Source organism: Scardinius erythrophthalmus (genome assembly GCF_964197995.2).
Source record: "Scardinius erythrophthalmus genome assembly, chromosome: 2".
Taxonomy (NCBI): Eukaryota; Metazoa; Chordata; class Actinopteri; order Cypriniformes; family Leuciscidae; genus Scardinius; species Scardinius erythrophthalmus.
The window spans coordinates 15,882,913-15,896,550 of NC_138222.1; the positions used below are offsets into that span (position 1 = coordinate 15,882,913).

General features: G+C 36.3%; 1 protein-coding gene across 7 annotated transcripts in view; it reads right to left on the reverse strand.

Annotated features, from left to right (window-relative positions):
• The window catches only part of LOC308680156 (receptor-type tyrosine-protein phosphatase delta), a 190,196-nt gene that overhangs the window by 86,674 nt on the left and 89,884 nt on the right, over positions 1-13,638 (reverse strand). The window lies entirely within an intron of this gene.

Below are 13,638 nucleotides of genomic sequence, written 5' to 3' on the forward strand. Positions count from 1 at the left end.
TAATGTATTATCTGCAAACATTTTTATTATAAAAAGTATTATATTAATATTATTTAATTAAAATGTACTAAATATAAATTTAAGTTAGTGACAATTCAAGCGAGTTACTGAAAACAAGTAAAATCATATACAAAACATATGTGGCAAAAAAAGGATATGGGGGAAAATGGGGGAGGAACACTATGCAAACATACTATATCATTTAAGATGCATGGGCATTTTTTTGTTATTTTACCAAAAATACTTGACTTGATTCAAAAACGGCTGCAATCGGATCAGTCTGATTCACAACTGAATCATTCGGTGTGATCTGTGAAACAATTCAACAGGATAACTGGAAAGAATCAGCTCATTCATGAATCGGACCATGCTCTTGCTTCTCAGAGGGGGTGGTGATTTATTCAATTTGAAATAACCAATAAAAATATGTGTTTTATGAAATGTAGTAAATTGAAAGCAAAATATTATGCTTTGGAATGTAGTGATAAAAATACTCTTTCAAGTACAGTCACTTTGTTACTGTCCACTGTTTATGTTGTCACGATACCAAAATTATTGTTTCGATACCGATACCAAGTCAAGTATTGCGATTTCGATACTTTTTCGATACTTTTCCTGAAAAGGGAGAAACACTCTCAAATATCATTGCTGTGCTTTATTTTAAAACCGGGACAACATTCTAATCATATAACACACTAATAAATGAACATATGAACAGCACATATATTAAACATTTGAACAAAATATGAAATATAAAAATATAAAAATTAAATTAGAGCAATGACATTCAAGGTAAAAATAAAATAAAAATTTATCATAAGAAACATAAGAGCTTTATCTTGATTCTGAACTTTGAATAAAAATATGAACAGCGATTATATTAAACAATGTTTAATATTGGTAACATATGATAAGCCTCATTGGTGATATATTTGATATTATATTATATATTATATATGTGAGGAGAGAGTTGTGGAAGGCCTATACTTCATGTTAAACAAATATATAGCAGCAAAGACAACATCGGCAGTGTTGACGGCAAAATAGGCTACAGAAATATTCGTTCTGTATTGAGAGGTGCAATATTTGAAAATCGATAATATTTTTTTTAATTACATTTATTGTATTTATGTCAAAACTTTCAAACATCAAAATGTCATTTATTAATATGTATTCGTAAATGACATAGAAACATCTTTTCCTATTCTATTTTGCCTGGAAACGCTTCCAACACTCTTGCGTGTCGCGTGAAAAATAGGTGTCGGTTTTATTTCTAGCATGCACGCGTTTTCCGCGCATCTCGAGCTGCGCCCAGACGCGTGTGTCACGCAGGCAGTTAACATGGGAGCCGAAATAAAAACAGACACGACACGCAGCCAGTGTGTTGTCGGCCTTACAAATCTGGAACGCGGTCATTCTTAGAAGTATCGATACTAATAAATTAAGGAATCATGACGTTTTTAATTTCCGATTTACTTTTGAAGTATCGGTGCACCGTGCAACAGAGCAAGGTAGGCAACGTACTTCCATATGTCACTCCTCGCGTCATCTTTTTCTACCAGTCGTGGACCACTTGTGCTCGCACATGCAGCCATCCCTCTGTAGTGTTTTGTCACATGACACTGACAGCGGCAGGTTCTTTGCTGTGTGCGTCAGGAAAAAAACACAGACGTCCACAGGGAGGCGTTTATTTTATTTTTTTTAAGTATCGATACCGATAAATTTCCGAGTATCGCGATACTTTTGAAGTATCGGTACACCGTGCAACACTAAATTGGAATGCCTCAGGGTTCAGAGCTAGGCCAATTTCTCTTCTCAATATACACAACAGAGCCACTTGTAGGCACAAGGCACATGGATTCTGTCTACAATCTCAGCTTGTATCTACCTTTCAGATGTTTTAATTTCTAGCTTACCTTTGAAATTTGACCTTTCAGAACTGCTAATAGTGTTGGCTCTGCTTATGCTTTTCCTCATTTGTGAAATGAATGAATCTGCTAAATGAATTAATGTAAATGACAGATTTTTGTATTCTGATTCATCTGTCCTCTGTGTTAATGCAGATTGTGTCAATCAAGAAATGACCAGTTTCATGCTCACTCACAATAAACTGCTAATTTATTCGCAAGGTTTATGGAAATGCCAACAAATAAAGTACAAGACACTTATCCAAACCTCAGCTCAACATTAATTGTGTACTGGCTCTGGATGTGTCTTTAAAGCAATGCCAAGGTTGATGTGTGAATCAAGCTCTTTAAAACGAGCCAAATTTCACCTGCCATAAAGCCAAGTGCCTGCAGTCAACCTTAGAGGAACAAAGGCAATGCTGCTAATAATTATTGAACATGACAATTCATGCTGCTTGAAAATCAATGGCTTTCAGGCTATATGTATTGTTGGAAATCAAAATATGCCTCTGAGACTATAAGTTTTTTTCCCCTGAGACGAATCGATCTTGGGTATCCACTGTACAATAAAGAACCTCAAATTCTCCTTCAACCAAAACAGCAAGAACTCTCCAAGTCCAGCCAAATACATTTGTCCTTGATCCGCTCCGGGAACGAGGGAGGTTTTTCCCTGGGACATTTTCTATTCATATTTCTCAAGCTAACAGCAAAATACTTCTTGTAGCTCTGCTGCATAATTAAATATGGATTTCTGGAGTCTACCATTATTTTAGAAGCATTTTCTATGAATACAGTACACTTTGGTGTCCCTTTCTTTTAAAGCAGAGGTGCATTGTTTTCTGATGTGCGACATATTAGATTCATTAGATAAACTATGATCTAAAAGAAAATTAATGTAGCATGAAAAATAGCTATCAAATGCTGATCGACTGTATCTAACAATAAAAATCATTAGTACTCTCATCCTTTTCACATAATATATGGGACTGATATTCCATTCACCGTAGCTTTTGTATTAAAGAAAACTCCTTCAGTAACATGACAGGGATTTGTTTGGGAACGTTTTAGACAACAAAAACTCTCCCAAATAAATCTCAACCGTTTTACTATAAGAGTTTCCCCTCCAGATAGATAGATAGATAGATAGATAGATAGATAGATAGATAGATAGATAGATAGATAGATAGATAGATAGATAGATAGATAGATAGATAGATAGATAGATAGATAGATAGATAGATAGATAGATAGATAGATAGATAGATAGATAGATAGATAGATGCAAAAATGCACAAAAAGTGCTGTTTACAAAAGCAGCATCTGTACTGAAATCATGAAAAGCATTTGGAAAATAAGAAATGACTTGAGCTGTTAAGGAACGCTGTTGGATTCCTCCTCATTTTCATCTTGAAATTGGCATCTACACAGAAATCAAAATCATTTCACAAAGATCAGTCGTGTATTTTTAACACAGTCCAGTAGTGATTGTTCGGTTTCCACACACACACACACACACACACACACACACAAAATGTACACGCACACACACAATTAATCAGCATTACATTTTTAAATCACCTCACAAATTAAACGGTACTTCACTCTGCCAGTTCTCTGATTAACTGCTGAAAAAACACTGCAGCAGTGGCAGAGATGCATCCTCAAGCTAACGGCGAGCAAATAACCGCTGCTAATTGTTATTTAATTTGTGCTCTCCACATGATTGTACGTTTTTCGAGGAGAAAGGTTATTGACAAAAACATTTCAACGCATAAATTAATTGAGCTGCGTTTGCCATATGCTATGTTAGCACTTCAGGCCACGGCCACGAAGATGATTTTCAGCTGGAGGACGAATAAATCACGCCGACAAGAGAAAAAACAGCTCTGTAGGTCAATCGAGAAGGTGAGAGAAAGAGAAATTCAGGGTTCTGAAGTCAAAAAGCCATAATACAAGAGCAAAATTTGAAACATTAAATTAAAAGTGAGAAGCACATGGGATCATTATTCCCAGTGACATGCATTTATCGTCTTTAGCATCAAGGGCATAAGGATCCCAAGCGCTCATCTTAACTCTCATTATACACTAGAGTACAGTATATCTCCCTTCCTCACATCACTTGAAGCAGTATAATGGCGCGGTCGCCCTGCGAAGAGAGTTGCTAGCAGCTGCAGGCCGAACGAAAACCCCCTGGTGATCATTTACACACATTAATGATGCTCAGGTCGTCGAGCAACCGATGGATGTCCTGCCTAATACGCTGCTGACGGGGGAAAAGCAGCTATGACTAGCAGGAGCTTTTAGAAGCTGTTAAATAAGACTTCATCGGATGCATTTATACGCATTTAACTCTTTAAAATAAAAGCCTCTGGTGGGACATTGTGGTAATGCATTTTTAATTGTGTCTAAATCAATGTTATTTTAGAATTATTTATATACTACTACAGTATTTATTAATATTTTGAATTGGTAGCTTTTTTATTTTTATATTTTCAGCTTTCACTTTATATTAAGGCTCCATTTGTTAACATTAATTAACTGCATTAGTTATCATGAAGTGACAATGAAAAATACTTCTTAAGCACGTATTAACAAGTTAATGTTATATAATGAACAGGGGCTGGTTGCACCATATGTGCCTTGCATATATGGTTGCACTATAAGTTACAACTTAGCCTAGTTTTGATATAAATATTAAGTTTCAACTTACGCACCACTGAATATTTTTGTGTTGCACCATTCGATTTAGTTGAAGTGTAACTATATATGTAAAATAAATATTTATGCAAGCCTCCGATCAGAAGAAATGGTTGGAATAAAATAGCAAACGGACTGAACTGCATCAATAAGCTTTTATTTTACCCAACAGACTTCAATCCTTTAGACATGATAATGCAGACATTTACACTTGATTATATTTTAAGAGAGAACATTATATGAATAAACTTACTTTGTTAGTGGCTCATCAACACAAATCCGTCCTAAACAACATGGAGCTGTGTGCATTGGTCTGTATAGTCAAATAAAATCAGTCATAATAAATAAATATAAATTCGGATCACTTCAAATACAGTTTCTGAATGTTATTTACATATAAAAACACCTATGATGTTAGTTATGATTAAGTAGCGTTGTATTAAATGGAAACATATTTTTACAGTTGAAAGCCTATTCCTATGTAAAGTTTTTTTTTTTTTTTTTTGTATTTCACATTAAGCATTTATTTTAGGTAATTTAGCATTTACTTCTAACTATCATTTAAGTTTGTTGTAACATTTCTATTTAGCTTTCATTTATTTTTTTCAATTTTAATAATTTACATCACTTATTATTTATTTCAAGTGATGTAAATTATTAAAATTGAAAAAAATATTTTTTACGCAAGGTTACATGTTTTAATTTACATGAACATAATTTCAATTTAACATTTATAGTTACATTTTGTTCCATTTATATATATATATATATTTTATCGTTATTTCAATAGTATAAGTGATTTATTTTTTTTACAATTTTTTTTTAGGCCCACTGTATACATTTAGACCACATTAGTGTAACCGTTGTTACTAAAATAGCAGCGTCACTCTCTTGTTAGACGCAAAACACTCCCTGACGCGCTTGTCTAATCGCAGCAGACTACAGAGGACGACACACTAATTAAATACAGCTAATTGAGTCTCTGCGGACTGGCCAAAAGTGATTAGTTACTGTTTACCCGCTCAAGTTAGCAGGGTTTGTTTAACTGACAATGAGCGAAGCCAGAGGAGGCTGATGTGGCGCACACATGCAGCTGGAAATTAAAAGGCCGTGCGGCGTAATTGATTATTTTGCTTATCTGCAAGAAATGCTGCGAGCGAGATACCAAATATTCTTTCTGTTGGCTGTGCCGTTATTCACGGAGCTCAAAAACACACAAGAGCTGCAGACAGTTAATGGATTTGGGTTGGGAATCGATCAGCAACATTGGCCGACTGATGCACGTATTAGATTGAGCTTCACTTTAGCGTAGTCGGCGCCACAGGCAGATGTTTTTTCCCTGGATGAGGTTATTCGCTGTGGAAAATCCCACACGGCCATAATAAGATAGATTTGTTGGACGTTTTGAGCAAACGCAATCTCCTTAGAGTTGCTGTCACAGGTCAGCCGGTGTAAAGACGCATTGTGCTGCGGTCATCCCTCCCGCCGCAAAAGCACAGATTACAAACAAAGACAAATAGCAGGAAACCCTTCAAGTATGACTGCCATCCCAGCCATATTTTCCGCTTCCTTTGGCGCTTTTGTGTTGAGCGGCGGGCCAAGTCGGGTTAGGCTGGGCTTGTGTTTGCTTCACTTCGCTCTAGATAAGTTTGCGCTGGGTTTTTTTCAGCCTGCCACAAAAGGGCAGAGGAGCATTTTCTCTCCTGGACTGTGACGGCAGTCAATGTTAGTGGATTCATCCTGAATTCCAGCTGAACCCCAGAGACGTGGTGGCTATGGCATATCGATCCGGGATTTGCTTGCTGTAAAGGAAGTAGCGGTGGTGAGAGAAGCTCTACCGTCACCTTCTGTTTCTGAAGGCTGATGATTTTGTGTGTGTGTGTGTGTGTGTGTGTGTGTGATTAGCTCCCTGTGCTAATTAATACAGTAATTGTGCTCTGGAACCGTGAGTCACAACCAAAACAAAGGGCCAAACGGAACACAGAAGGCAAGTGAGCCTGGGAATCAACAAATCTTTTTTTTTTTTTAGGAATCCCAGGAACCATAATTGTTTGCCAATATCATTTTTATATAAATTTGGCGAAATAATCCTTTTAGGAAGTCTATCTGTACTTTTTTGTGCTATTTAAGAGCAAAATACCTCTATTCAACACTTCTCAGACAATTAAACATATTGTACACCTCTTATTCTATACTCTGTCACTACATGCACTTGCGCAAAATGGTGTTTGCTCCACTTTACATTTGGTTGCATATGCTGATGCATTTGAATCAAAATTATTTTGTTTTAACTGAGATAAAATAAGTTTAAGTATTACAATTAGTAAAATAAACTGAAATAAAAATACTTTAAAGCTAAATAGAAAAATAAAATAAAATAACAAAAATGGCAAAATCACATAGAATTACTCAAATGAAAATGTGTAAAATGTAAAAAAAGTGTTTTTCTAATCAAAATGTGGTAACACTTTATTTTACAGTGTCCTTGTTACATGTTACATGTAATAACATTAAATTATGCATAATTGCATGCAACTAACCCTCAGCCAAATCCTAATCCTACCCTAACCCTATAAGTACATGTAGTTAATTATTAACTAATAATTATTCAGGACTTAAATATATAATTACACTGTAACAATGACACCTTAAAATAAAGTGTAATCCAAAATGTTTGCACGTTTGCTTGAAAAAATAGATTTTATTTTGTTTGTTTTAACCCCCCCCCCAAAAAAAAAATGTCTGCCAATTTTTATTTTTATTTTAGGCATAAACAAACTATTTTGAAGATTTCTTTATAAAACAAGACTTAATATCTGAAGTCATTTTGCTTCTAAAGCAAATTGATCTTGATTAAAGAATGTTTTATTTTTTACTGGAGAAAAAAAACAAACAAAAATAAGCACAAAAACAATTTTCTTTTTCTCTTTTGCAGAATGAATTATACTGATCTTCCTCAAAGGTGCTAAACGAACAGGGACGGCAGTCCATTATACAGTTTAGTGCATTATAGAGAAATATTTGTTCAAGTATTGCAGAGATCGGCAAGAACATCTCAACGAGATGAGACATGACACATCTGATAACAGAAATAAAGCTCTTAAAAATCACGTTGGTCGATTGCGTGTGCGTTTGCATTTTCCACCCCCTCTCAGGCTCTCCTTTTACCACTCCTCCGTCTCCGGCACTCTCATTTACGCCCCCTGATGTATTCTGTTGTTTTCTTTGGCATGGTTCAGCGTGGCCTGTTAATTACGCTTTTGTTCCGTCTCGTACAGAATCACTCCAGCGAATGTAAGAGCTCTCCATTAACGCCACAGACGCTTCCTCTGCAGCAGAACTTGCCTTCAGCTTCTCTCTGTTTGCTGTTATTTTCCTCTTCTTCATGTGACACTTGTTCTGTGATAATAAAGGTTATCTTTTACATTTGGCTGCGCCGTAAATGACAGGCGGCTAATCCGGCCACCGGTGCGTTTATCAGTGCATTCCAGCTGCCGTATAATCTTGCGAGCGCTTTCGCCGAAATGGAGAGAAAAAAAGCTGCAATGTTTCCATCAATCATGTCTCTCATAAGTCAGAAATTTGACCTGTTCAAGAATGCCGACCTCGGGGCGAACAGAGCGTCGCTCAAGGGAAGCTCTCTGTCTGGACACGGAGAACGTCGCTGAACGTTTGCCTGCGAGTTCATGGGATACGTGCTTCTTTCTGGCTGGATGTTACAGAATCTCAACATGAAATGTCAGTTTCAATTCAGATTTATCTGAAAAATTGAAGGCCATTTGTAGATGATAGCCCTCGATTCAAATGTGACTTTCCGGCCATATTTAAGGTGCATTTCACTCAAAAAGGAAATTTGTGTCATCTTTTGTCCCTCTAAACCTTTTTATATATTGATCAATAAATTTAAATTTTAATACATTTTCTCTCATTATTTTGTGTCCATCCACTGAAAGTCTGTAATGTAATTAACATTTTCAACTTCAAGTTCATGAATACATCGTAAAAGTAATTCATATGAATCAAGCGGTTTAATCCAAGTCTTTAATTTAGGCTTTAATTCACATATAGACTTTATTCATTATACATAGCGTTTAACATTTTGATATTTACACTCAGAAAAAAAAACTTTAATTTATGTATATTAATTGCAAATCAAATTTGGATTAAACAGTTCTAATAAACTAATAAACTTAATGTGATTATTTCTTAATTATATAATTTTACTATTTGCGATTTTTCATAGTTAACTAATCCAGTTACCAAATAGAACCTTATTGTAAAGTGTTACCATCATGACATAGTTTACTAACTTTAGTAATAACTGCATTGTTTTATTTACTTTGTTATTGCAACTTCTGTATGAACTACAAACTTTTAGCAATGTCTGTCAGAAAGGGAAGTGCACTTGACAGCAGCTATACAGCTGTAAATATTGAATATATGCTTAATATTCAATTAGATAAATTTACTACATAGACATCTTTAATCTCTGATTTATCTCCATATCTGTGTTTGTGCTGTTGTTTGTTTGAGTACAAGTACACAAGCTCAGTATCTGTGCATCCCTAATTAAGATTTTATAGTGTGGTTTAAAGATGAACAAAAGTCTTTCTGAGTGAACCAGTCCATTTAAGGACATCAAGTGGAAACCCAGCTGTCATATTCGCTCAGTTTCATTGAAAGCATGACCTTTGACACCAACAACACAAGATTATGGGAACACTTTGTCCTCCCTTCTAAAAGAAAAAATACTTATTTTAACATAACAACTGTTTTTCCAGAACAGACCCACCATCTTAAACCATCTCTCTACTTCAGTTAAGATATAAAACCGGCTCACAAGCATTTTTATCATCAAGCATGTTCTTGCTCCTCCACAGCTGCACTTGAAACTGAACGCTGGCTGTCAATACAGTAGATCTGTTCACGGAAGTGCTCCACGTGGACTCGCTGATTGTGTGGAAGCCCTTGAGTGTAAACACTTATTGATTGTCTGGACCGCCGAACTGATACAGTCTATCGAGCGCTGGCTCATCAAGTGTGACTTCTGAAAGACCGGAGCACTCAGAGAACGATCACACGCACCAAACCATGCACACAAAAGCCTGAGCTTACCACACGACTGTTGGGACGAAAGATGGAGGAGAGGGTTCACAATGTTTCTCATTCCTGAAATTCCAGATCGGTTTAGTCCGTTATTATATATATATATATATATATATATATATATATATATATATATATATATATATATATATATATATATATATTATTTTTTTAATCATGTTCAAATTTGAGTATCAAATCTGATCCATCAGGCTTTTAAAGGAATGTTTATTTGTACATCGCTCAATCATAATTGTATTGCATTGCATAAAGTTTTAGAAACTACAGAGCTTTGATCATAAAACTATATAAGCATTTAAATATAATCTTAATAAGACATAGTATTAGCAGATTTAAATTTTATTGATTTTATTGATTTACATTACAAGCATCAGAATTGCATCTAACTTTTTGTCCATATAAATATCAGCATCTGCACCAAAACACATATTTTGCTCAGTTTGGGCCTCTGATTAAAAAGTAGCCGGTTTTTTTTTTTTTTTTTTTTTTATTCTCTATATAATACTATATGAGCCATAAAAGCCTGATGTATCAAAACATAAAACACATGTGCAAACCTGTTTTAGATATAATAATAAGACAATAAGACAAAATCTTAATATAAGTAGCAAATTGTGTTAATGTCTAAAGTTGAAATAGACTGTTCCCAAAAAAAATAAAAATAAAATAAATTAAAGCTGCAAGCAGCAATTATCGGGGTTCAAGCAGTTAAGGCCTTTGAGGCCTTTAAGCACACAAGCATCAAAAGACATTAAGTTTTATTTAGCAAGCATTTAACAACTGCCATCATAGATGAAAAAGTCAATTTACAGCCAATACAGGCAGTTTACCATATGAAATATATGGTTTTAAAGCGTTTTTACAGTTATAGCACCTTTTGCCTAGTCTTCTTATAGTCTTGCCTGATCTCCACCACTTTTATTAGTAGTACTCAAAGTGTGCCCATATATATGTGTCAGATTTGTTGTAAATATTTAATTTTGATATGGAGTTTAGACAATTATATTCAGTGGCGTAACGAGCCAACACCGGGCCCTTAAGTAGGATTATCAAGGTGGGCCCCTTGATGATGCAATTGATGACATTGATGACGCAATGTCCGCGAGTAGGCTACCATGAATAAGGCAGGATATGATCATACACAGCATATAAGAGATGAGATGACTCACCAAAAACAAAACAAAAAAACAACAAAAAAACAATGGGGACAGCGCACTATAAAACATTGTTAGGCCTAAGTCCAAATACATGAAAAAGATGCTCTCTTACATTATAGCGGGATTTTCCGGGCTTTCCTATGTGCAACTGCAAAGTTGTCGATTAGATCAGGATTGTGCGCACAGGCATTCTCAATTGACCCTTCGCAGGGAGTTTGATTGACAGGCGATCTGACTAATCATAATCCGCCATTTTGTCCAACAAAGCAGTCAGGAGAGTTGGTAGATTAACATAGGAGGATTTAAATTTGAAAAACAAAGTGTACTGACGTCTTAGCACTTTAAAACAACATTCCTTTTATGTTCATTCATGTTTATTTTAATGCTATAAATTAACTAGAAGTAAGAGATGATCGGTTCACAAGCAGCTTTAACTGAGCCTCGAGTCTACAGCGATCTGTCAGACACATTAAAGAGTCACAAAACGGTATTTATTGTTTAAATGTCTCTAAAAAATGACTACATTTAAAAGGTGAGACTTTGTTTCATATCAAAAGTACTTGTCTGTCAGCGCGCAGTCTTTTTTCTGATCCGCAATGTATTTTTCACTGCGTGAGAACTTGGTGTGGTGTAAGAGTGGCATCGCTTGTCAGACATAGCAACAGTAACTAAAGTGGGCGGGTCTTTGCAACCGGTCATTGACAGTATGGACGGGGATTCGCCAGTCCAATTCAAAACAAATTTCATCACAATCCATCATTGTTCGTTTCAAACATGTGAGAGCATCAAAATGATCCATGGGTGAAATTGATTGGATTTAATTTATTTTTTTGTCAGTTCCTATCATAATTTTAACATTTTGGCGTTATTGTTTAGCTATTTACCTATGTTTTCAAATTTCCTTTGTTTTTTTGTTGTTGTCTAGATCAGACTAACAGCTTTGAAGATAACCACAATTTTTTAAAGCTCTAAATGACACTTACAAAAACCATAAGGCGAAACCTGGCATGTTTGGTATTGTTGGACTCGGCAAGGATTCTTAGGAGGTCACTCCTGTGAAAAAAACACGGGCTTCCTTGAAACTTCTAAGGCTCCTTCAAGGCTTTGTGCCAATGACGTATACTGAGTTTTTTGAGATACACCAATGTTCTCATAGCTCTTTCCGTTCACAAGTTATAACCGTTTTATAATGCCAACCAAGTGGCCAATTGTTGCGATTTTTTTCAAGTGATCTCAGATTGAGCTCAGGAAGATGTGTCCCAAGTTTAGCAAAAAAATCTCTTTCCGTTCACAATTTATAACCGTTTTAGTAAAAGTGGCCCTGGTGCCATCAAAGATTTTGGTTCCCCTTATCGACCGTTAATTGAAATTTTGAATTTTTTGGATGATTATTGATTGTCAGACTCCAGAGAATATTCTTGCAGTGGATTGGTTCCGATCGGGCGAAAAACCAAGGAGAAGTTCGCAAAAATAGGTTTTTCAAAAAAATGCAATTTACTCGAAATTGGCGCCTGAAGGGCGAGCAAATCGGAGATAGCCATTTTGTCCGCCTTGAGCCAAGGATTCCAACGATATGGGGCACTTGATCCTGGGACAAACGGTCTAAGAGTTATGAGCAATTTTGAACTTTTGGCTGCTGTAGCGCCACCTATGGGCCATTCGGGGTCATACTCTGATGGGTTGTCCCCAAATTGAGGCCTACCATCTGGCCAGGTTTCATGTCTCTAGGCCTTACGGTTTGGCCTGCACGATGCGTTTTACGAATCCTTACAATTACAATAGGGTTTCAGCATTTCATGCTTGAACCCCTAATAAGAATGAAGGCTTTTTGCCAGTTATAGCGCCACCTATGGTCCGATCTCCATGAAACTCTGCATGCTTCCTCACCATGTTCTGACACATATGCTCATCAATTTTGGTGAAGTTCTGAGTTTTCATTTGGGATTCATAGGCTTTTTAGTGTATTTTGCCACGCCCCTTTTCTAAATGACCCTGTTACAGCCACCCAAATGCAAAAGTTCAACTGTTTTTCGATAATTATTGATCTAGAGAGTCCAGAGAAATGTCCTAGACTGGTTTGGTTCCGATCGGGCGAAAAACCAGGGACTAGTTCGCAAAAAAAGGTTTTGGACAAAATTCGACATAGCAGAAAATTTTCCCTGCCTAAATCAAAATCAGAGATAGCCATTTTGTCCGCCTTGAGCCAAGGATTCCAACGATATGGGGCACTTGATCCTGGGACAAACGGTCTAAGAGTTATTAGCAATTTTGAACTTTTGGCTGCTGTAGCGCCACCTATGGGCCATTCGGGGTCATACTCTGATAGGTTGTCCCCAAATTGAGGCCTACCATCTGGCCAGGTTTCACGTCTCTAGGCCTTACGGTTTGGCCTGCACGATGCGTTTTACGAATCCTTACAATTACAATAGGGTTGCAGCATTTCATGCTTGAACCCCTAATAAAAGTTATTTCAGATGTCAGGCTTTACAGAGTTAATGGACTTCAATTGCTTATGATTCCCATGAGAAAGAGAGAATTCCTGACGTCTCTGTCTTGGAATTCCAGGCAGTGTTACAGACATATGGAACGTTGCCTTCAAGTGCACCATTCCAGAGATGAATGAGACGACCTTTGACCTTGAGCGGGATCAGAATCCACACTCGTATGAGACTTTCACAGCAGCTGTAGTCGATCTGCACTTAAAATACTGCATGTGTGCTTCCCCTCCGTCGCCACATAGATGGCTTATG